This window comes from Schistocerca cancellata, chromosome 1, assembly GCF_023864275.1.
Source record: "Schistocerca cancellata isolate TAMUIC-IGC-003103 chromosome 1, iqSchCanc2.1, whole genome shotgun sequence".
Taxonomy (NCBI): domain Eukaryota; kingdom Metazoa; phylum Arthropoda; class Insecta; order Orthoptera; family Acrididae; genus Schistocerca; species Schistocerca cancellata.
Window position 1 is genome coordinate 215728943 of NC_064626.1, and position 15028 is coordinate 215743970.

Below are 15028 nucleotides of genomic sequence, written 5' to 3' on the forward strand. Positions count from 1 at the left end.
TGGACAATAGATGACTGGAAACGAGTGGTTCGGAGCGATGAATAACGATATCCTGTGGCAAACCGACAGAAGGTTTTGGATTTGGCGAATGGCGAGAGAACGTTAACTACAATCATGTGTAGTGTCAGTAGTGAAATATTGAGGAGATGGTGTTCCGGTATGACGGTGTTTTTTTTTTCCTGTTAAGTTGTGGACTCCTTATTGCGCTTATGAAAACATTAAATTCTGTAGGATGTGAACAAACTGTAGAGCAATGTGTGCTGAGTACATAGAACAGCTGGGAGACGAAGACTATATCAGAGTGAAATGCAGCTTATCACAGAGCAGCACAGTTTAGTTGACAGTAAAATTCCTAAAATGGACCTGCCTAAAGCCACGAGTTGCGTGCCTTCGAGTCCTGCAGGTCGCTAACCTTGGCTCGGTGCACCAAATCCCTTACAAAACCACACAGGAAGAATCATAGTGGTGTGAGGTCAGGGGTTCGTGGCGACGTCTCGTCCAATCTACCAATCCGGAAACTTTGCGTCTAGAAATTGACGGACACTTGGAGATCGGTGGAGTGGTACCCCATCCTGCTGGAATATGACATCAGGTTGCAGGTGTTCCAATTATGACACAGCAAACTCTTTTAGCAAGTTCACGTAAACACCACTGTTGACGGCAGACTCGATGAAAAAGAATGGACTAATGAAGCAATTGTGCATCAGTCCGCGCTAAAAATTGACCGTGGGACTGTCTCTTTCCATTTCACATGTAACACGAGGATGCTGTGAACCCAATATACATGAAACATTGCATTGGAGAAACAAATCTTCTCAAAAAAAAAAAAAAATCTTTGTTTGCCTCAGTCTTGCATAGTATGTCCGCAGCAAACTCTTCGCGCTGGGGTCTGTTCGTAGGCTTTAATGCCTAAAGCCGCTGCATCTTGTAGAGATATATTCGTAACGTCTTGTGCAAGATACTGAGCACTGTTGATTGTCTCATTTCCATCCCTCTGACCGCTGTATGCACCCATTTTGTCGGACTCCTTGCAAACGCCTGCTGTACCTCGTCCACGTTGGCGTCTGAAACAGATGGGCGATCAGCTCCTTTTTTGTGGAGAACATTACCAATTTCCATAAATGACGTATGCCAAGCCTGAGTATGTGGTCGGGACGGTGGTTCCCTCCCACAAAGCATTCGAAAGTTTCGTTACACTTCGGTACCCGACGTTCTCTATAGGAACCAGGCCAAACACTCAGCTTTCTCTTGTGTCGTCCACTTTCGTCAAGTTTTCAAGTTCAATTTTGCGTCAAAATTTCGTCACCTGAAAAAAAACGAGTTATTTTACGACGTATCAAAAACTATTTGTTAATATCTAGTATAATTTTAAAGTTACTAAGGTCTTAAGTTGTAAAGATAATATGGGAACTCCGTATAATTTCTGTTTACTGTTGATGCTGCCGTGTCTCTATGAACACACCCCGTCCTCCCTCTATCTATTTACCCTAAACTGCACAGTACTTTTGTGTATTTAAGGTTCTGAAAATCTTTTGTTAATTCAAGAAAGATAACCGGTTATTTCAATTTTCTGCCAATACTTGTTTGAAGCTGATTTAAGAAGCAATGTGAAAGGCGATTTTTTCTAAATGGGAACAAATTGCAGCATACTATTCTGGGAGGAAGAAACAAAAAGGTTATATGAACACATGGCCAGAAATGCCTTCCAAGAGAGATACACCCACTTGAAGATGGCGGTAAAAGATCTTTGACAGCCTCGGTTTCAATTATTGAAAGCACGCTCCAGGCAAGTGGTAGTGTTCTGTCTATACTACAGTCCAATTAAAATTAGTTGATAGTTGACGCCTGTCACTTGCATCTACAGTGTTGTCACATCGGCTGCTGGCTACCGCTCGCTTCTAAGGTGACGCAAACTCAGCGGGTCACTTCACAAATCCTGTTAATGTGTAACGGGGAGCAGTGTAGCAAAGTACGATAGAAACGGAAGATTCTCTGTCGACACTTGATTTTAAGTGACCATTGACTAAGCTGCGGTAGACGATGCGTTTTGTAGCCCCGAATTTAAACTCTTCTCCACCGAACGTAGTGTATCATCACAAAAAACATTTCGAGTCGTCTAATATACTGAATATAACATTTTCAGTTTTCTCGTTTATAAAGCTAATAGTGATTTGGTGCATATGTTCGTAATGTTTTTCTATAAATGTAATAACCACAACAAATACACGTAAGAGAGAAATTGGTCTTCAGTAATATATACGCCTTCACTATTTACATCAGCCTGCCAACGCTGGGTGACGTTTCAATTCCACGACTGTGGAAATCACGTCGTGCCATGTTCGGAGCGCATTTTCATCCAGAAAGGAAGATCCTTGAAGGCTGTTCGAGAGAGAGTGGGAAAGGTGAAAATACGAGGGCGCAAGGTCAGGTGAATAAGATGGGGGCCAACCCAGTTGCTATATGGAGTTCTTTTTTTTTTTGTCACTCTAGCAGAATGTGGGCGGGTGTTACCGTGGAGTAGCACCACTTTATGTAGTCTTCCCAATCATTGTTCGTGGATTGTGTCTGCAAGACTTGCCAGTTGTTGACAGTAAAAGTCAGTAGTGATGGTTACAATTTGAGGACGCAATTCTTAGTAGACTGTTCCACCAGATGCACAACATTATCTTTTGTGAGGGGAGTTGCTGCTTTGTTTGGTCTTTCCTTATGTTAGCATAAATGGCATCATCTCTCTTCACCAGTAACTATATAGGAAAGGAATGGTCGGTCTTATTCACGAGCGAATTAATGACGAGTAAGCAGAGATGCACACATAGCCACCCATCGATTTTTGTGATTTTCGCTTAGTGCATGAAGTACCCATACCCTTGATTTTGCACTCTTCCACATTGCAAGCAAGTGTTGCACGATGGTGGAATGGTCACACTATATCAGATTTTCCATTTCACGGGTATACTGGAGTGCACCACTGTGGATTAATGCGTTTAAACCATCTTCATCAGACACCGAAGGTCTTCCTCAACGTGGAGAGTCACTAACCTCAAAACGATCCTCCTTAACACGAGAAAGCCGATCTCTTATCGTGCTCTGTCCAACGATATTATCTCCATACACGGTGAAAATGTACACTACCGGCCATTAAAATTGCTACACGAAGAAGAAATGCAGATGATAAACGGGTATTCATTGGACAAATATATTATACTAGACTGACATGTGATCGCATTTTCATTCAAATTGGGTGCACAGATCCTGAGAACTCAGTACCCAGAACAACCACCTCTGGCCGTAATAACGGCCTTGATACGCCTGGGCATTGAGTCAAACAGAGCTTGGATAGCGTATGCCAGGTACAGCTGCCCATGCAGCTTCAACACTATACCACAGTTCATCAAGAGTAGTGACTGGCGTATTGCGACGAGCCAGTTGCTCTGCCACCATTGACCAGACGTTTTCAATTGGTGAGAGATCTAGAGAATGTGCTGGCGAGGGCAGCAGTCCAACATTTTTTGTATCCAGAAAGGCCCGTACACGACCTGCAACATGCGGTCGTGCATTATCCTGCTAAAATGTAGGGTTTCGCAGGGATCGAATGGAGGGTAGAGCCACGGGTCGTAACACATCTGAAATGTAACGTCCACTGTTCAAAGTGCTGTCAATGCGAACAAGAGATGACCGAGGCGTATAACCAATGGCACCCCATACCATCACGCCGGGTCATACGCAAATATGGCGATGACGAATACACGCTTCCAATGTGTTCACCGCGATGCAGCTAAGCAAGGATGCGACCATCATGATGCTGCAAACAGATCCTGGATTCATCCGAAAAAATGACGTGCACCCAGGTTCGTCGTTGAGTACACCATCGCAGGCGCTCCTGTCTGTGATGCAGCGTCAAGGGTAACCGCAGACACGGTCTCTGAGCTGATAGTCCATGCTGCTGTAAACGTCGTCGAACTGTTCGTGCAGATAGTCGTTGTCTTGCAAACGTCCCCATCTGTTGACTCAGGTATCGAGACGTAACTGCACTATCCGTTACAGCCATGCGGATAGGATGCCTGCCATCTCGACTGCTAGTGATACGAGGCTGTTGGGATCCAGCACGGCGTTCCGTATTACCCTCCTGAACCCACCGATTCCATATTCTCCTAACAGTTACTGGATCTCGGCCAACGCGAGCAGCAACGTCTCGATACGATAAACCGCAATCGCGATAGGCTACAATCCGACCTTTATCGAAGTCCGAAACGTGATGGTACGCATTTCTCCTCCTTACACGACGCATCACAACAACGTTTCACCAGGCAACGCCGGTCAACTGCTGTTTGTGTATGAGAAATCGGTTGGAAACTTTCCTCATATCAACACGTTGTAGGTGTCGCCACCGGCGCCAACTTTGTGTGAATGCTCTGAGAAGCTAATCACTTGCATATCACAGCATTTTCTTCCTGTAGGTTAAATTTCGCGTCTGTAGCGGGTTATCTTCGTGGTGTAGCAATTTTAATGGCCAGTAGGGTATCTGTTTCCGCTGCTGCTGTCATACCTCTACTGAACTCAAACAGACGAATATGTCGGAAATGTTCCGATTTCTCCATCGCGCACTCCATTTTATAGCGTCCACAGCTCCACTCAGTATCTCAGATGACGAAATGGCAGTACATAAACTGAAACAGCAACATTGAACTACAATTAAAAGATGACACTCGATAAAAAAGCTCATTGCAACCAGAATACCAACATGCCAAACAAAAACGCTTCTTACTTATGCACCAATCTAATAGTTTACCGAAATCTAGCCTAGTTGCAGCTGAAATTGATGACCGACTGCAGAAAGTCGTCACGCTCGAAATGCCAACTTGGTGTAATGGGGAAGCAAGTAAGAACTTTGTCAAATGGTTCAAATGGCTCTGAGCACTATGGGACTTAACTTCTGAGCTCATCAGTCCCCTAGAACGTAGAACTACTTAAACTTAACTAACCCAAGGACATCGCACACATCCGTGCCCTAGGCAGGATTCGAACCTGCGACCGTAGCTTCTAGGCGCTGCTACGGTCGCAGGTTCGAATCTTGCCTCGGGCATGGCTGTGTGTGATGTCCTTAGGTTATTTAGGTTTAAGTAGTTCTAAGTTCTAGGGGACTGATGATCAGAGATGTTAAGTCCCATAGTGCTCAGAGCGATTTGAACCATTTTTTTGCGACCGTAGCGGTCGCTCGGCTGCAGACTCTATCGCCTAGAACCGCACTGCCACTCCGGCCGGCCAAGAACTTTGTCCTCGGGAAGTGGAGAATTCTGTGCGCGCACCGCGGCAGGTAGAGCCGAGGTGGCCCACGGCCCCAGGTCCCGGGCGGCGGTCGCGGCTTCTATTCCTGGCGAGGCCGCCTCCGCTGTCCCGGGCCGGCTGCATCGGCCGCACACGCCTGCAGCAGCGAGGCCTTCTCCGGAAGGCCTACAAATCCTTCTGATTTTCAAGAAGACTCACCCTCATCCTCGCACTCAATAACTCATTAAGAATGTTAGTAGGTACGATTGGCGTTGAATTTTTAATGCAATTCATTTTTTTTCAAGGCCAATTTTGAGTGAAAAAATGCGGAGTTTTGTTATGGGACATTGTGGCGTATTCCTGCTTCAGCTCCTATAGTTTCATGAAGTTCCGATAGGTGGCGGCGCTATGCGGAGCTTTCAAAACGACTTTTCAAGCAGAGAGCAGTAACTGAATGTTTTTTGGTGGAATACCAGAGCATCACAGATATTCACAGGCGCTTGCGGAATGTCTACGGAGATTTGGCAGTGAACAAAAGCGCATTGAGTCATTGGAAAAGGCGCCTGTCTTCATAGTGGAAAGATCGCGCAAGCTTGTCCGACCTCCTGCCCCACACAGCTGTGAGTCCTGTAATGTCGGAACGTGCGGACACTCTCATTCGAAGTCATCAACAGATCACGATCAGACACCTGCTGCACAAGTGGACGTCTCTATCGGTAGTGCTGACACATTCGTCCACCTGTTGGCTACTGAAAGGTGTGTGCCAGCTGGATTCCTCGCCGCCTAATTAAACTAAACTCCTCCCGCACAGGCCATGAAGGCCCAAAGGTACCGACTGCCTGCCGTGTCATTCTCAACCCACAGGCGTCACTAGATGAGGATATGGAGGGGCATGTGGTCAGCACACGACTCTCCCGGCCGTATGTCAGTTTCCGGGACCGGAGCCGTTACTTCTCAATCAAGTAGCCCTCAGTTTGCCTCACAAGCGCTAAGTGCACCCAACTTGTCAACAGCGCTCAGCAGACCGGATGGTCACCCATCCAAGTGCTAGCCCAGCCCAACAGGGCTTAACTTCGGTGATCTGACGGGAACCGGTGTTACCACTGCGGCAAGGCCGTTGGCCCTCGCCGCCTAATAGAAGACCATAAAGAGAAACGAGGACCATTTGTACGGAATGGATTGCGTGTTAGGAGGCTGATCGAGACAATGTTGTGTCGAACATCGTCACAGGCGATGAATCGTGGGTCCTTCAGTTCGGTCCGGAAACAAAACAGCAATCCCTGGAGTGGAACCACATCACCTCTTCCCCAAGGAAAGAATTCAAAGCCTCACTTCCAGCCGGCAAGGTTGTGACGATGGTGTCCTGAGACTCTGAAGGGGTTATTCTCTTTTATGCCCTCCCTCGTGGTGTAATGAGAAATTCTGAAGAGTGCTGTTCTATCGCCAAGAAACTGGAGTGGTGCCATGCGGGCATACAGCCCTCTCAGTAAGGTAGTGTAAGGCAGTCGCAATGAACGGAGAGTATGTTGTAAAATAGAGTTTTGTAGGCAAAAGAGTAGGGAAAACCAACGTGCTTTTTTAAAAAAATGAGTTACATTACTTATTGAGCTTCCTTCGTACAAGAGAGTAGACTATGCTAGAGTGATCGAACCAATTAAGCTGTGACCAGTCTAGGCTGGGTTGATTACCAGTCTAGGCTGGGTTGAACTAGAGATAAAAACTGAGCACTCTTCTTATGTACCAATCATTTACATTCTCCTTGCTGAGAGAGGGATGCAAGCGGCAAAATCACCACCCTTCTGCCATTAAATTACATAAAATTACTATATTAATACATAATAATTTACATGAATGCGTGGTGACTGTCGTTTCGGACATGTCCGAAAGAACAGACACGACGCAGAATCCGCAGCTGTGATACATTATATGTAAATTTAAGGTGGAGAGGAGAGGAAAGGAGAGGAAAGGGAGGTATCTCTGCTGCCGGCTCCATCGGGACATTGCCCAGTATCAGCTGTGACGAGTTAAAATATGTATCGGATCGGGAATCTAAACCGGGAGCTTTAATCGCTGCGCCATCTCGGACACAGCATTATCACAGCTGCATTGAGTGCCTCGACACGCCTCACGGCAGCTGACAGCAGTGATCCCCTCCTTTTCTTTTCCTTTCTTACTCTCTCCACCTTAAATTTACATATAATGTATCACAGCTGCGGATTCTGCGTCGTGTCTGATCTTTCGGACATGTCCGAAAGAAGAGACACCACGCATCCATACGATTGATTCGTCTAGCTGGGCAATGGATCCACCTTCTTTAGTGTGGGTACACAAATGCGTCCGATCTCCTGTGGGAATCTCAGAGTATGGAACACGGAGTATATGGACAGGAACTGTGGATAATTGGCGTTCGATGGGAGTGTGAATCGGCCGTGCGGCCTGCAGAGATACTCCGCGCAGTTGCGATAACGCAGTGGTTAATGCACCCGCCTAGTAAGAGGGAAATACCGGTACGATATCCATTTTAACTCGTCGCCGCTCATTCCCCGTAAAGTCCTGATGCAGATGACAGCAGTGATCCCCTTCCATTCTTTTCTTCCTTTCTCCACCTTCAATTTACATACAATACAATTTATTAGTCGATGATGTTTTACGACAAGATAATGGTGACGTAATGTACACTCTTTTTATTCTGGTAGTTATGGGTAGGGATTGAGGTTTGGGAAGTTTTGTAGAGGAGCTTACATGGAAACACATGTGTCATCTCTATGTGGGCACGAACTGATATGAGCGATGTAGGTGTTACGAGATCCATAGGATGACAGTAGGCCGAGGTTTGAAGGATGCGCAGATTTCGGAAATGAATTTATGGTCTGGGAGGGGAAACCGATTGAAATACAAATAGAAAAGTATATGGAGGGCTCGGATATGGAGGGAAGGTGGGACATGTCGATAGAGGCGCGTCAGAAGCCCATATGCGTAGTCACGGCCTTTGGACAGGGAAGTGTGAGGTCAACGTAAGGTTTGTAATCGCCCGCCCAGTTACCCGTGCGGTCTAGCGCACGGATTTCCGGATTGGGAAGGAGCGCCTGGTCCCCGGCAGGAATCCGCCTGGTGGACTTGTGTCGAGGTCCGGTGAGCTGGCCAGTCTGTGGATGGTTTTTAGGCGGTTTTCTATCTGCCTCGGCGAATGCGGGCTGGTTCCGCTAATTCCGCCTCAGCTACTTTATGTCGGCAATTGCTGCGCAAACAAGATCTCCACGTACGCGTACACCATTATTACTGTACCACGCAAACGTGGGTGTTACACTCGTCTGGTGTGGGACGTTCCCTGGCGGGTGGGGGGGTGGGGGGGGGGGCTCCACCGGGGGCCGAACCGCACAATAACCCTGAAAGAGTGGTTAGGTGTGGGGTGGTGGAGGGGTGAAGTGGACTGCGGTAGTCGTCGTGGGCTTGTGGACAACTGCGGTTGCAGCGGGGCGGATCCTCTCCGTCCTTTCTAGGCCCCCGGTTAACATACAATACAATACAATGTTTGTAATCGGTTGCAAAGAAAGTTAGCTTTTTTCTAGTTGTAGGTGATGTTTAGATTGCGGTAGAATGCATAATCGGAAGTTTGGTGGGGATGTTCGAAGTTCGAAAGGATGAGTGTTTTATGGAACTGTGATAACAAATCTGATTGTATCTTCGGCTGTAGCTCATTCAGCACCAGATCCATATCAGTAGTTCATCAACATGGAAGCACTGCCATATTCAAAAATGAGTCCATACATACACTTTCTATTCCGCGTATAATGCACTGTGACCCATTACAAAACGAGAAATTACCATTATGCAAAACAGCGCCTCAGTGAATATCCGCTGACGGTGGCGAGTATTTAGGGAAAGGACAGGCTTAACCGCTACCCTAAGTTTACTCATTTTGATATCCAAGGGACGATACGTTAGAGAAGATAACCGTCTTTGCCAGGATCGCTAATAATAAAACCTTTATTGTCGATAACCGGTCTCGGTAATCAATGTTACCATCTGTGGAGATCTGAAGACGGTAACGTTGATTACCGAAACCGGTTATCGAGAATAAAGGTTATTATCAGCGATCTTGACAAAGAAGTTTATCTTCTTTCTCTAATGTGCTACTCTCAGGTTTGGTTATTTTTTTGGGGAAGTTGTAATCGATCTGGAAACTCCAAAATCACAGGGTGTACAATTAGACTGTTCTCCTACGAGTCTGATTTTATTATTCTCGTTGGACAAAAAAAAAAAATCAATAATCCGAAAAATACCGGAGTGGTCATTGTGTCCGACAATTTAGGATCACATAGCTAAACTGGGCTAAATAAACTGCGAAAACGTGAGTTATCTCTGAAAATGTCTAGTAGGGGAGAAATGAACTATTTACAGTATAAATTATACGTTCAAAGTAAACAACTAATTACATAATACTGGTACCTTTTTCTTTATCAAGAAAAAATTCTCTATTATTGCCGAGTAAAAGTATCTTAAAGTGTTGTTAAAACATTTGGGGACGGATTTTCCACAAATAGTCATTTTCGCGCTCACCGATATCCTCGCACTGTTCGTTGGTCGACGCTGCACATCCTAGGCACTTGACGTCGACCTCATTGTTGGTTTCCGGAAACCATCAGTCAAGTCACTTCCTTTATTAAATTTATTAGGAAGAATATTCCTATCGGCCAATTCAAATGCTGCGCATCATAGATCCTTAGGTGTAATGTCGAAAAATCCTTTCTCCAGGAACAGGAGATGGTCATAAATTTCCTTTTCTTGTTTTGAGATAAAGACAGACTGAAACTCTACAAATACCCTCTTGTTGTCAGTAGTATTAGACTACAAGTCACCACGACATTCGATAGGCGCCTGCAGCTGTTTTGAAAGCACTGCCGTCCTTCACTGCTTTTATTTTTCTTTCCATGTCAATGGATCCCATGATTGACTTTCTGCTTTGCACTTCTGTATATACGCCACTGTTGTATGGAAAAATACGTACTTGATATTGTTCAGTAATAATAATAATACTTATTATTATTATTTGTTACTGGGAACCCCCCATGAGCCATGGACTTCGTCGTTGGTGGGGTTCATCGCGTGTCTCTGCGACACATATAGCCGTGCCGCAGATGCAACGACAAAGGAGAGACAAGACAAACGTGTGGTTGCTGAAGAGGGGCAGCAGCCTTTTCAGCAGTTGTAGTGGCAACAGGCTGGTTGACTGACTGATTTGGACTTTAACGACTAAAACGGTTTTGCTTTGCTGGTACTGCGAACGGCTGAAAGCAAGGAGAAACTACAGCCGTAATTTTTCCCGATTGCATGCAATTCTACTTTATGGTTAAATGATGATGGCAGCTCCTTAGGAAAAATATTCCTGAGGTAATATAGTCTGAGTCGGCTCTCCGAGAGAGGAATATTCAGGATGATGTCGTCACCAGGAGAAATAAAACTGCGATTCTACGGATCGGAGCGTGGAATGTTAGATCCCTTAATCAGGTACGTACGTTAGAAAATTTAAAAAGGGAAATGGATAGGGTGAAGTTAGATATAGCGGGAAAAATTGGATCTCGGTGGCAGGAGGAACAGCACTTTTGGTAAGGTGAATACAGGCTTATAAATAAAAGATCAAATAGGTATAACGTACGAGTACATTTAATAATAAGTAAGAAAATAAGATTGTGGGTAAGCTATTATGAAGAGCATAGTGAGCACATTATCGTAGCCCAGACAGACATGAAGCCCACACACACCACAGTAGCACAAGTTTATATGCCAACTATCTCCACGGAAGATGAAGAGATCAAAGAAATGTTTGATGAGATAAAAGAAATTATTTACATAATGATGGAAGATTGGAATTCGGTAGTAGGAGAAGAAAGATAAGGGAAAATAGTAGGCGAATATGAACTGGGGGAAAGCAATGAAAGAGGAACATACCTGATGAATTTTTCACAGCGCATAATTTAATTATCGTTAACAATTTGTTAAAGAATAGTGGAGGAAGGTTGTATGAGTGAAGAGACATGGAGCCACCAGAAGGTTTCACATTGAACATATGATAGTAAGACAGAGATTCCAGAACCAGGTTTTAAATTGTAAGAGATTTCCAGGGGCAGATGTGAACTCTGATCACAAATTATTGGTTATTAAATGAAAAGTGAACGAATTACAAAAAGATAGGAAATTAAGGAGGTGGGACTTGGATAAACTGAAAGAATCTGAGGTTGTTGGGAGTTTCGGAAGGAACATTAGGCAACTGCTGACTAGAACAGGGGCAAAGAATACAGTAGAAGACGAGTTGGTAGCTCTGAGAGATGAAGTAGTGAGGGCAGCGGAGGATCAAATGAGTAAAAAGACAAGGCCTAGTAGAAATCGTTGGGTAACAAAGGAGATATTGTATTTAATTGATGAAGGCAGAATATTAAAAGCTTAGAAAATGAAATATAAATGTCTAAAACATGAGATTGACGGGAAGTGCAAAATGACTAAGCAGTAATGGTTAGAGGAAAAGTGTGAGGCTTTAGAAGCGTAATTCACTAGGGGAAAGATAGATACCGCCTAAAGCTAAACTAAAGAGGCCTTCGAAGTTAGCAAAGAAGGTAAAGCTAAAAGGTGGAAGGAGAATATAGAGGGTCTGTACAAACGAGATGTTCTCGAGGGCAATGTTACAGAAATGGAAGAGGACGTAGAAAAGGTGATATGGAAGGTATGGTACCGCGAGAAGAATAGGATTCAGCACTGAAAGACGTAAGTAGTAACAAGGCCCAGGGAGTAAACGACATTCCGTCAAAACTATTGATAGCCTTGGGAGGACCAGCCACGATAAAAACTCTTCCATCTCGTGAGCAAGATGTATGAGACAGGCAAATTCCCCTCGGACAGAAGAATATAGTAACTCCAATTCCAAGGAAGGAAGGTTCTGACAGGTGTAAATATTACCGAACTATCAGTTTAATAAATCATGGTTGCAAAATAATTACACGAATTCCTTACAGAGCAATGGAAAAACTGGCAGAAGCCAACCTCGGGGGAGAACAGTTTGGACTACGGAGAAATGTAAGAACACGAGAGGCAATACTGATCCTACGACTTATCTTGTAAGACAGGTTAAGAAAAGGCAAACCTACGTCTATAGCTTTTGTAGACTTAGAAAATCTTTTGAAAAAGTTGACTGGAAAACTCTCTTTAAAATCATGTAAGTAGTAGGGGTGAAATACAGGGAGTGAAAATCAGAACGTTATAAGAGTTGTGAGCCATGAACGATAAGCAATGATTGAGAAAGGAGTGATACAGGATTGTAGTCTATGTCGATGTTATTCAGTCTGCACTTTGAGCAAGCAGTAAAGGAAAACAAAGTAAAATTTGGAGTAGGAATTAAGGTACAGGGAGAAGAAATAAAAACTTTGAGGATTGCCGATGCTATTGCAATTCTGTCGGAGACAGTAGCTGAACAGAATGGACAGTGTCTTGAAAGGATGAACACCAAAAAAGCTAAATAACGATAAAAGAATATAGTCCAATTAAATCAGGCAATGCTGTGGGAATTAGATTAGGAAACAAGACTCTGAAAGTAATAGCTGAGTTTTGTTATTTGGGCAGCAAAATAACTGACGATGGCCGAAGTAGGGAGGGTATAATGTGTAGACTATCATTGACAAGGAAAACTTTTCAGAAGAAGAAAAAATTTGTTGATATCAAATATTGATTTAAATATCTGGAAGTCTTTTTTGAAGGTATTTATCTGGAGTGTAGCCATGTATGGAAGTGAAACATGGATGACAAACAGTTTAGACAAGTATTGGTGTTCTAAATAAAAACCGCCTTTCCTTGCTGCAATGTACTGTATCTTTTCCAGATACATTTACCTTTTGCTTTAAGGCATCGTCAGTGGGGTCTAGATTGATAAAGTTTTGTTTCAGTCAGCGATATTTGTAGATTATAAAAAAGTTCAAGTCTTGTTTTATACAACTAAGTGCTTAGACACAGTTCTTCGCGGTTTTGGTTGGCGTCTGCGTTTCCTACAATCTGGTCACATGGTGGAGGTCGCACTGAAACTTCATTTAGGACACATACGCACGTTTTCATGCTATGAACTTTTTTCTTCGTTATTTTCATATTGTTTGCCCTAATTGCTGTGGAGCACTATTAGTCTTCTATCACTAGTTGTAGATATTTTACTGAATACTGTGTTTTAAAGTTGTAACTACTCTGTTAACTTTAGCTCATTATTTTTGGTTTGTTTACGTACATGTTGCCAACTTGACGAAGTTTATGCTGAAAAATAACGTCTATTCATTTCTGTCCTGTTTATTTTTGTCTGTGTGCGTCGGTTGTTATTTGGGGCGAGTTGTAGAAAGTTTGAATATGAAATGTAATAGCTGTCAGAGAGTGGTTGAAACGTTTGGTGTTCAGCTAATTTGAGTTTTAGTTTAAACGCTCTGCAGCGGTCTTCGTGAACAAGTGAGTGGAGAGGGTTGAGTGGTATTATTATGATAACACCAAAATTTTCAACCACTCTCTGACAGCTATTATTACGATAATAATACTCTATTAGAATGTTACTCTATTATTTTATCTATTAGTGTACACAATGGTTTCTTGGTCTTGTGAACTTGATCATTCAACAGGGTTTTCTTTTCTGTTTTGGTTTCCTGTATGTGGTAATTTTCATGCACTGTTAGGAGGTGTTTTTTATTGTTGATTATGATTATTTTCATGTCTTCTTCTCTAGACTTTGGTTTGTGATTGCGTTGTGTTAGGTGTTCTACGAATTTGGAGTGGTTTGTCCTACACTTCCAGGCTTTCATATTTTCTTTGTATCTAACATCGACTGTTCTGCCTGTTTGTCTTGTGCATCTGCCACCACAAGTGTTCCACTGTAATTCATATATACCTCCTTTCTGGTGTATGTCTATGTTTTTGGTCAGTTTTAGGGCGTATTTTTGGATAGAACTGCCAGTTGTGTAAGATTTGTTTATGCACTGTCTTTTGAAAATGTTGATGATTCTATGTGTGAGTTTGTGATTGCTTGTCATTGTGTACAATTCTGTATTTTCGTTTATATTTTCCTTACCCTTATGTGTTGTTATTATAGTACCATGTGTATGTGATTGTGTTTGCTTCTGTTGTTTTGGCATCCGTAGTTTTGTGTTCCCTACTCATATTTTACTTCTAATTTTGTTGTTTAGCTTTGTGACTTTGTTAATATTGTAACCATTCTTTTGGTTATCTTATTATTATACCTAGTTCTTTTTGGTAGTTTCCTTTGTTGAGTGGCACTGTGTTGAGTCTATACAACATGTGGTCGATGCGCTGCTTGGTTTTGGAAGCGTGAGTGGTTTGAGTATTGGGGAATGATAATGTAGGTTGCCGTGGGTTTAAGGTAAATTTCAAACATATACTTATTGTTTTGTTTTTCAGTGTTACAGTCAGAAAGTTAACTTGGTTATTCTGTTCTATTTCAATGTTTATTTTATATTTTTATGTACCTCATTGATGTCAGTATGTAGTTATTCAATTTTTGTTTGTAGTTCATCTATTAAGCAGAGGATGCTATCCTTATATCTGATTCAATATAGAGATGAAAAACGCCTTTATTCTAATGATTGCCACCCCAAATAGCTTATCATATCGATGACCTCCCCCCCCCCTCTTATTGCGCTATAACACAAAAAGAGCTGCCCTTCTTTGAACTTTTTCGATGTCTTCTGTCTCACCTGGTAAGGATTCCATATCGCATTGCAACACTCTA

General features: G+C 43.2%; 1 protein-coding gene and 1 pseudogene across 3 annotated transcripts in view; one reads left to right on the forward strand and one right to left on the reverse strand.

The window, feature by feature from the left end:
• LOC126169222 (titin homolog) overlaps positions 1 to 15028 on the forward strand; it is a 220317-nt gene that overhangs the window by 19407 nt on the left and 185882 nt on the right. The gene's annotated exons all lie outside the window — the stretch shown is intronic.
• LOC126105197 (5S ribosomal RNA) lies at positions 6270 to 6387 on the reverse strand (annotated as a pseudogene).